Below are 10,359 nucleotides of genomic sequence, written 5' to 3' on the forward strand. Positions count from 1 at the left end.
ATAACCAACTAGCGTTTTCCATGAAGGCTTGAGTCCGTGTGCCACCAACAGTTTCTTTGAAGTGCTAAGCATCTCCTTTTGACACCAATGTCAGTAAAAATTAAGGGAACTCAAGCACTCCAGAACTGAACCTTGGGTGGAGCGATTCTTGTGGAGGCTGTACATGCTCAGGCATCCCTTGCAGAAGGCACTAGTATTGATGTACAAAGTATATTATTTGCAGAATCTGTGTCAACCCTCTAGCTAACCATGACCCTTGAAACACCCTGCAGCTTCTAGAAAAAGCCAAGTTAGCTAATGGTCATATGTAGACTTGAGGATCGATGGGCAAAGGCTGAAGAAGCAAGTCTAGCAAAAAACCACGTCAGCAGCCTGTTGAATCAGCTCTTTAAACAAACTCCTGGATGTCAATGTAGGGTTTTGAAGTCTTAGGTGCTGACAGGCCCTTGTGTTTGCCTACTAATGGCAAAGGCATTGTATTTGTCATCAACTGAACAGCAATAACTGGAGACAGCATTTTTGTCACAGACTCAATAGGTGTTGCAACAAGCCTGACATTTCTCTGGTACTCCATGTCTGCCACCACGTTTTAAAATCTACGGACTATGCCTTATTTATTTTTTTTTTCTTCTGTTTCATGTCGGAGTCCAAGCTCTTTTACATGCAGTAAGCACTTGCTTGCCACAAATACCACATCAGTGTTTAGACATAGCAAGAATAGCTGCAGTAGATTTCATCCTTTTCCAAATGCCTTTTGCAAGAGGATTGTGTCACGCTGGATTTTGGGTGAGCTGATCAGTATCCATCTGTGTGTCTGACTCTCGGAAGAGGCAATGAATAAAATTCAGGCAAAAATCTGTAATGCATGTGGGAAGACCAACTGCTAAATATTGTTTGTGTCAACTGGTAATTGCAATTTAGGTTGGGAGACTGTAGCCCCTGGTTACATGTGGATGTTTTCAGGTATAAACAGAGATAGTTTTCCAAGGTATTTTCAGCAGGGGTGAAAATACTGAGTTCCATGCCAAACTTTGCACAATGCGTTTGATTTCCCTACCAGTTTTGCTGTTAGTTCAAATTAATGGCATGTTGTAGAGTTTTGACCCAGGATCATGGGGTTCTGCAAAACTGCTACATGTAGGTTAAAGAAGAAAGTGGTTCTGTGAAAAGTAAAGAGATTCCCTCATAGGGACGACCAACCCGGCCAGCAGCGCTGGAAAACACATTGGAGAGGACCAGGCAAACACTTTCTCTGCCACCCTGAATGAGAGATGTACATTCCAAACTTGGACACCTCACTGGTCTTTGCAGCGCTCGTACCACGCCCAGACTTGGCCCTGCAAATGCAAATTATTAAATCTTTGGGTAAGAAGGAAGATCAGCTTTGGTTCAAAACATGTCTCCTCCACGCTGCTTTGGTGTTCAGTTCTGAAGGCACCTTTTGAACTACTCCTGTGCCAGCCCAACCCTGTAAGCACAACATTTGTCTCGTTGAGGGTTGAGACTGAGCCTGGTTAAGTGGCGGCAGCTCTGGAAACCCCCAAGCAGCAGCAGGCTGGCAGCACAACCTGTGTGCTGCAAAAAAACCCAAAAAAACCCACAACAAAAACCCAACAAAACCTATTCACCACCATCACCGATATTATTAATCAGCCCACAGTTTGCTCAGACAGGAAATTGTTACTGACCACTTTAATTTTACTAAACAAATGAAACCACCCCATTACTCATTCAAATCTAATAAACCGCAGAACACAGAGGAGGAAGTGAGCACTTTAAAATGGCTTGGAGAAAAGTTCTCACTTTATTTTGACATTTAATTAAAGCCAGACTTTTTACAGGAAGGGGAATAATTAAATGGCAACAACATGTGTACTGTGATAATCGTCTCCATTGTCATCTCAACATGCAACTTGCTACTGAAAGCAGAGGGACTTTCTGTGCTGCTCTTTATGTTCCTAGAGCATTATCTGCTCCTCAGGAAGAAAATAATTAAAAAATACATTGACTACCAGGATGGATCTCTCTGTCATGCCCTGTTGGGTGATACTGGGCTTTGTTAGAAAGGAGCCGATGAAATAGATTTCCTGACGCTTAATATCTGCAGATGTTCAGAAATCGACTTCCTGAAGATGAGCCCTGCAAAACACCTGACAACCAGCTGTTTTGTCAATGCCTTGGCATTTCCTCATCATCAAGTGTTTAAAATATCAACAAAATATCATTGCAGCTTTAATATTTGCAGTTCTAACACTGGTTCAATATGTGATATGATTTGTATGCATATGTAAATATTGTCTTTGCAGTCAGATGGCAGAAAAAGCATGAACGTACTTGTACCACAGAGAGTGTTTGCTGTAATTGTTTGCCTTTCTTCTCAACATCAAATTACTACTTTAAATGAAGGTAATTTCACAAACAAGCAGAAACACCATTTTTGCTATGGGAATTCTTACTCCAGTGTAAAAGCTGTATGATGAAGCTTCATGTTTAATTGCTTTTATCTGAGAGTTCATAAATGTGAATTATTCCTTTGTGGAATTTTGGCTTCTAAAAGATGGTCAAAGAAGAAAAACACTGGTACCAGATAATCTCATTAAAGGGCAAATATCACAATGAAATTAACATGCAACAGGTTTTTGTAGCACTGGAAAGGCCATGAAAACATTTTCAAGTATATATGAGCGTTCCTGTCTGTACAACACATGCTCTTTGGGACTGTTGGCATATGGCTCATTCATGCTTGGGGTGACAGATGCTGTTTGCTGGAAGGTCCTTGCCCATTTGGAGCTGATGCTACACCTGCTTTGCTGTCGACAATCTACTGTAGCCTTAATCCAACGCACGCAGGAGGAAAATCTACAGGAAGCTGAAAATTAAAAGGAATTCTATGAATTATATTGCCTATAAAAGAAGCCTGCATGCTTAGTAAAATCCATGTTCAGTCACCACCAGAATGAACTAGTGTTCGATAAAAGAAATGGATTTTGTTACCATGCATCGGTCCCATGCATGGACCACGTTATCCGCACAGTGCTGGCATGGAGATGGCCCCTCTTCCCTTCCTCATCACAGATGTGCTGCAAAATCGGGTGCTATCCACTCTGCTTCCCATTCTTCAAAATATTCTGCCTACCACTTTAGTTAGTCTTACTTAATTTGTTTTGCTATTTGGAAGGAGTTACAGATTTGACATCCTAGAAAACAGCTGTCATTTTTACAGGAAAAAACTATGTGATTCATAATTTTCCAGAAATATGCACATTACACATGTAGCATATTGGCACCTTCTGAAAAACACGCTAAAACTTGAGACTTGTACCATATTGTTTCTGTTTCTGTGCTTTACGTACCTGTTCAAAGACCACACCGAACCTCACAGCTCGCAAGGAAAAATCTTTGCCGTCTCTTGTGCCATCAGCATTCTCCAGCTGAAAGGAAAGTAGTTGCACCTGTGGTGAAAATTTATTAAATCAATTACTGCTTATGACAAAGTCTTTGTCTTTAATTAGGAATCGTTTAACTTGGACAGGGAGCTCAGGGAGCTCAAGGACAACTTCAATGAGCAGGTAGTGTTTGTCCTGAGCTCCCTGAACAAGCCAGATACGAGCAGGACTGTCCAGACAATAAATACTGTGTGCAGCTGCGTCATGGTGTAACGCCACTGCGCTCGGGCATCTGGCCCATGTCCCTGGCGTGTGTGAACCTTGCAAATCATGAGACAGTGCACGCCTGCACTTAGCTTAAACTTAAAAGCTTACATACACTGCGTGTGCAAACTATTTTTGCTTTTCACTGAGTATAAAGGCAGGCAAGCTCCAGGGCTGGGCCAGAAGCCTCACCTACGGGTGGACGCACCGCACGGGAATTTTCCCAGTTACCAAGAGACTCCTGGTGCTGGCTGCAATGGGGCTTCCCAGCCAAAGGGTGGGCCGGGGTGACGGTAAGGATGTAACTGGTGAGGTATCCTTTTCTTAGTCTCTGGAACGCTTCACAGTAATGATTTGATGCTTTGTTCCTATAGCTCTTTTATCATATTGTGCATAGTAACTAGTGCTGTTTCTTTTTATCATATTGCATGCTTTTTTCATGTATTATATTGTAATAAAATAAACTGCATTTATTCTTATATTTGATTTGGAATTCATTTTGGCTTGGTATCCAGTCAATCAGCAAAACAGCACCTTAGGAAGAAAATGATTCTAAATGGTGCCATTTTGTAATGGCATTTTCCAGTGGCACAGAGGACTGTGGAAGGCCCAAAGAGATGGAGTATTGGGAGCTGTAGGACAGAGCTTTTTGCTAAGCCAGAACATGCAAAGGAAATTCATAATGTAATTCTGATTCAGTGTTGAATTTCAGTAATTACTTTCTACTTGGGGTTTTTTTTTCCTTACCTTTTTAAAAGCAGCTTCCTCAACTGACTTCATCAGGAGCCATGGAGTAAAATGCTGTGATGAAACCAGACTGTCGTGACAAGGATCCTGAGGGAGGTTGGCAAGAAATGCAATGGAAAGGTGTCATGGCCAAGCCGACCCTCAGCTCCATCTTTCCTTCTTGTCATTTTGAGAGGTGAGCTTTCACATGTTATACAGAATAGAAAAAACTCATAGATACTTGAAAAAATATTATTAAACACAGTGAGCATTTCATAAGATGCCAGGGAGCACACTCCTTTTCAGGAGGGATAGCTGGGTGTTGTGAATAATGCACTCTTCAGAAACCTCCAAAAAGTCAAAAAATTATTTATGAAGTGCATGTAAGGATAACAGTAGTCTATCCGCTAAGCTAAAAATGCCTTTCTGTCCTCTACTTTTTAGCATCATTTACAGCGTACCTTACATCGCAAGGTGTACCGCCAAAGCTATTCTATACATGCGACAGGGAACCAACTGCTTTGCAGTTCAGAGGTTGTTTCTAATACCCTTCCTCTGGCCCAGGTCTGACTAGGACTTCAAGACATTTTGTAAGGATGCGGTACAAAACGAAGTAATCTGAGTTTCAAGGAATACCCTCCAACATTTTCTATTTCTGTTCTGCAAATGATTCTTCCATCTCACTGCGCGGCAATGCTTGGCTAGGACCCTGCCAGCCGAGGAATCTCCTGCAAGCCCTCCGGATGCAAGACTGCTTCAAGAGCTGCCTGTCCAGCTCAATGCCACCCTAACGCCCTGTGTTCCTATGCACGGTATTATTAAGACAGTGGTATTTCCTGCTCTGAAGCTGTACATTCCTATCACTTCCTCTGAAAGAATAACTTTGGAGTAAGTAAATAGCAGCCTTCAAAGGGAGGTTCCACTGCAGAACTATTTAGCCTGGCTTGCCGCAGCTCTGGAAGTCCCCGAGCATGCAGAGCCACTGAAGCGGTTTCTCACCAGTTTTTTCCTACAGATCCCAATCCAGCCATGCTTCCAGCAAAGGAGGGGGGGGGAGGCCCTGGCCGGGGCTAGTTTTCCCCTGTGCACACTTTTTTGCCACCCCTGGGCTGCAGGAGGCTTGGGGAGTATGAGTTCCCTGCGAGGGCTCCCCAGCAGCGCAGGTAGAAGTCTTACCAACAAAAAAAACCTCATTATACAAGTGCTGAGAGTCCTCCTCCTCTCCTATCATCATCTCAGCAGTTTTAAGAAGTGATGGTATAACCTTGTTATAACCAAAAAACCCCACCAAGCCCCCACTTTCAGAGCATTTTCAGAATCCTTTCCAGTGTACCTCATCCTTTATGTTTGCTCAAACAACTGTTTAAACAGTTTGTGTTTGCTTAAGCAACTAGCTTTATATCCTGGCTCAGTAAATAAACCCATAACTCCATGCTTTCCTACAGTTACTTCTGCCCTGATTATTGCAAAACAAACAGGAGAAAATTATACAAAGAAAATGGTATCTTTAATGAAAAAGATCAGAAATTATAGATCTGGTTTGATGTATGCAAACACACAGCCAGCCGTGGCTGCTTAGTGCCAGGATGTAGGTTTAGAAGCATCATCTCCAAGCAAAATTATGTTAAAGCAAAAATTTTAGGTAGGCTAGATAATAAAATATGTATCCAGAAAGTCTGTGGGTTAGATTTTACTGAGCTTTGGCTGGAGTTGCTGGATTGAAGAACTGTGTCTCCTCCGGCTTAGACATTACATAGCAGAGCTCGTAAGTTTTCATCTGTTCTGAAATACAATTTTGCAGTAAATACCAGTTCTAACTACTATATGCAAAGGATTTTTTAAAAAATAGACTTTTACATTGTCCACTCGTGTTCAGAGTAGGTAAGAGTTTGGAAGGAGGGTGTCCCCCTGCCCAGGAGAGAGGTACTGATAGGAGCTGGGCTACACACAGACCTAGTACTGTCGCTTCAAATCTTTATCTGAAAATAGGAGCCAGTAAGGTTTAAATCACAAACACATGATAAAACGTACTTGAAATGAGTCCATGTAAATGAAGGGATTGAAAAACAGCTATATATCTCCGTCCTATTTCCCTTTCCAGGAAGGAACATCTCTTGGGTAATCTAAAAACAAAACAAAGTAGCAGAAAACTTTACTTAACCTCAAGCTAATTTCCTATCCGGACTAAATTTAGCTGTTCAGATTTTGTTTGGTGTATGTGCCTCCCAATGTACTGACTTTTGGAGGGATGTTTGCCATTTGCCTAAAGCAACTGTTGTAGCACTCTTGTTATAACTGGCTGATTTAATTTCACGTCTTAGCATTAATTTTTAACATGAAATGTCACTTCATGTTTGGAGACGGCAGTGTTGGAGTGGCAGCAGGAGTCTGGTAGAGCTGATGGCTGAATTTTGCTCGCTGGAAAAGCCCAACCACCCACATAGTGAACAGCTGCTGGGAACTGCCTTCCACTGACTTCTGCCTCTCAAAGAGCAGGCGAGGGAGAGAGCAAGAGGATAAAAACATTATCATAAAAGCTTCTCCACGCTTATTTTGAAACAGATGGTCATTAATTCAAGGAAGATCAAGTCAGGGACCAGCCCAAAACACTTAGATTATTTTTCCATGAGTCAAGAGTTATACTCAAAACAAAAATTAGCCTACAAATACCAAGGCCACGCTGGTGCACTAAGCATTTCCCAGCACAGGTCACGGCTGCCAGCCTCCAGCTACAGAAAAAAAATGATCTGAGAAATGGTTTGGAAAGTTTTTAAAACTTTATTCATCCCATCTGTCTTTGCCTTTCTAAAACCTTTAAGGCCAGAAATTATTTGCACTGCTGTCAGCTCAAGGTGTATATATTCTGGAATGAGCATAAAGGAATGAGCATAAAGGGGTAACAAGTACATTTAGAAACCCTCTACAATTGAGAGCGAGTAGTTCTTCTGGATGGAAGAATTTGGGGAGGTTGGAGACCACAACAAAGTGCTGCTTCTCGTACCTAACTGAGAATTGCATTGTCTTCGTGGTGCAAGTCTTTCCAGGGTAAGAAGATACCAGGTTACCAAACTATCACCAAAACTATGACTAAGTAGTGACTGCTGCTCACCTCAGTCCAGTGATACTGGAGGAAGAAGAGGAAGGAAATAAAGGAAACAATTTTTAAGCACATAAATTAAAAAAAATGAAAAATCACAACTTGTACTAGTAAAAAGTAATGCCTTTAAGTACTGCCTGAAGTTAATGTTAGAGAAAACACTGTCTTTAATCCCATGCAAGTAAAATGATTGAAAGGGAATGACAAATGCATTGACAGACTGGCTAGAAAAGGTAATTTCAGGCTATGCTCCTGCATCACGTGCCCCCCAAGACCCACCTGTTCCAGCCCCCTGCCCTGGCTCAGCCCTGCCACATGGGGAGCTTCTGTGGCCACATGGCTTTCCAGCCCGGCACCCAGGGTCCCTATTTTGTTACAAACCAAAATCTGAAAGCTTGAAATGAAATAAAATCTTTGTGTGCTTATAAATCCAGCGGCACAGGCTGCAGCCGTCTTTTCCTGTTGTGCTGGAAGGAGCAGCACCTGGCACAGGCACACACACCGTGATACCGGCCATCCTGCCTTTGCCAGATCAAGTCTTTTTTTCTTGGGTTTTTTCTTGTTGGTGACTTTAAAACTTTAACATTTAAAATGAAATTGAATAAGCCACTCTTCTTAAATTGGACCTTTATTTTTTCATTATATGAAAGGTACATTTTAAGATTTTGCTCTTCACACTAATGAATTGTAGCAGCCTGGGATGTAAATGAAAGGGAGTCTGTACTACATGTAATGTCAGCAATTTAGCCTTCTGTAATCATTAACACTGAGTTTCCTGAGTCCATAGGATTGATTCACTTAGATTTTTTTGTCGGTGAGAGAATGTAGGCCCCTGTCTGATTTACAAACCCATACAGCCTCTGTTTGGTGATGAGACTGTGCCAGATGCAAGCCAGGACTGCAGATGATTTAAGATTGTTTCCACTCACAGCAGTAGCTTCTCTTTCTATCTCTGCCATTAACAAATAAACACAATTACAGGCAGGGCAAGAAATAGCTGCTGGTCACTAGTAGGAAATGAAGTGGTAAATAATTAAAACAATTAGTTCTAGGAAGGAAAAAAGTAAAAAACAGTTTTACTGTAATAGTTGTATTTTTCATCTGGTGACACCCAGCTCTGCTGGAGATCTGTGAAAGCTGATTCAGCACTGGTTTTCAGAGTTAAGTTGTGTCAATGACTTAAAAATCCCCTATGAATAATACATATCTAAACTTTTGCCGAGTAATTATTAATAGGAAACATGCGATTCAGGATAGAGAAGTCTCTCAGCTGGCAGAATGTGGTAGAGATTACAGTAACACTGAAGTTATCAGTCCACAGGGCTTAGATGGCACTCAGCAAAAAAAGGAAATGTGTTTTCCCTGCTATTTCCCCAAATAGTTGAGAGTGGAGCAAATCAACATCCGCAGAAGGTAAGAGAAAAAAGTCTCTGTTTCTGATGCAACTTCCCATATGTTTTCAGTCAGAATTTTCCATATGCTGCCTTTTGCTGATGCATTTTAAAGTGATGTAAACGCTCTGATTGCAAAGTACATATATTTATTTATTTATGGGTCAGCTGAACACTGCCACTGTGGCAGCTTCTGAAAGAAATGAAAGAAAAAGATTCGTCATTTGCTTCTCTTAGTAGCTGTGTATTCGTGGGTCCTGGAAACACAGGTGCTATTTTGCAAAGGGATCATTACAAATGAGAAACGAGCTATAACTCCATCATATCTCCTCCCCCATATTGTGAAAGGTCACGGTTGGCAGGGCCCCATTGTATCTCAGCTCAGAGAGTGGTAAAGGAACTCAGGAGTTGTTTTTACCCACAAAAAAAAAAAAATGAAAAAAAAAAGAGAGAGAGAAAGAAAAAAAAGAGAAAAAATAACAATTGTACACATTTCCATTATTTGAAGAGGAAAGGGTGATTTGTTCCAGTCATGCTGTTGCCTGGGAATTCAGCAGCCTTTGGCAATAAAAGAGTTAAACAGCAAGTTCATCTTAACTCTGGAAGAAAACATGTTGTTTGAATTGCTTCTTTCCAGGGTAAATAAGCATTAATGCCTTATAGCACCTTTCCTCTTTGAGGTGCACTGTGTCTCTGGCTTGGCTGTTTTTTATTAAATCCCACCTCAGGTCTCACACAAATAATGTGCCACACCTGAAAGATGCAGCCATGCTGGAAAATGTCAGCCTAAGAAAACCAAGAAAGAAATACACTGAAATGCTCTGCAGTTCAGTCTCCTGAGTAGATGTCAATTCCAAGGCAAAAATTCGTTAAAATATGTGGACTCCCTCATCCAGTGAGTTGTGGTGGAAACCCAGACAAGTATCCAGCAAATGATTTTTCACTATGACCTTTTAAAATACTGCAACAGCAAAGAGTGTCACTGGAAAAGCCCCAGATCCTCCTTCTCTTTTGTTTTGAACCAGCCCCTCCGAACCATAATGCTAAATTTCACTCCAGGTCTTATGCCCAAACACAAATCCGTTCTGTCTACTCAGCACGGAACCCTATAGAACAGCTGTGCTTTTGATGACACTTTCCCATATTTACTCTTTTCAACCCAGAATGTGCGCTCTTGTAGCTCTGACAGTGGGAAACGGTACACAAACTGAAGATGACGCAGTCCATCTGGATAGCATTGCCTCTCCTCCTGTGGTTAGCACAACTAGACATAGGGGAAGTTATACCCAAAGGCACATTAAAACATGAAAATGATTTAAGAATATCCCAAAAGGGCACTTGTGCAGCCTTAGAGCAGCCTCACATAAATCAGCCCAGTGAACAGCAATTCCATGATACTTTTTCATGTGTGACACCTGCCTGTTTTCCTGGAGAGGATAAACCTTGTCTGGGTGTGAATCAGGCTGGTTCAGGAAAAGAGGCTGGGCTGCCCGTA

General features: G+C 41.7%; 1 long non-coding RNA gene across 1 annotated transcript; it reads right to left on the minus strand.

The window, feature by feature from the left end:
* Positions 1-1,781: 1,781 nt before the first annotated feature.
* Positions 1,782-4,623, minus strand: LOC114013908 (uncharacterized). The gene is made up of 3 exons (XR_003557166.2): positions 4,398-4,623; positions 3,354-3,452; positions 1,782-2,869 (listed from the first exon to the last, which is right to left on the minus strand). It is a non-coding gene; the product is annotated as an uncharacterized LOC114013908 (long non-coding RNA).
* Between the last annotated feature and the right edge of the window lie 5,736 nt (positions 4,624-10,359).

Source organism: Falco peregrinus, chromosome 1 (assembly GCF_023634155.1).
Source record: "Falco peregrinus isolate bFalPer1 chromosome 1, bFalPer1.pri, whole genome shotgun sequence".
Taxonomy (NCBI): Eukaryota; Metazoa; Chordata; class Aves; order Falconiformes; family Falconidae; genus Falco; species Falco peregrinus.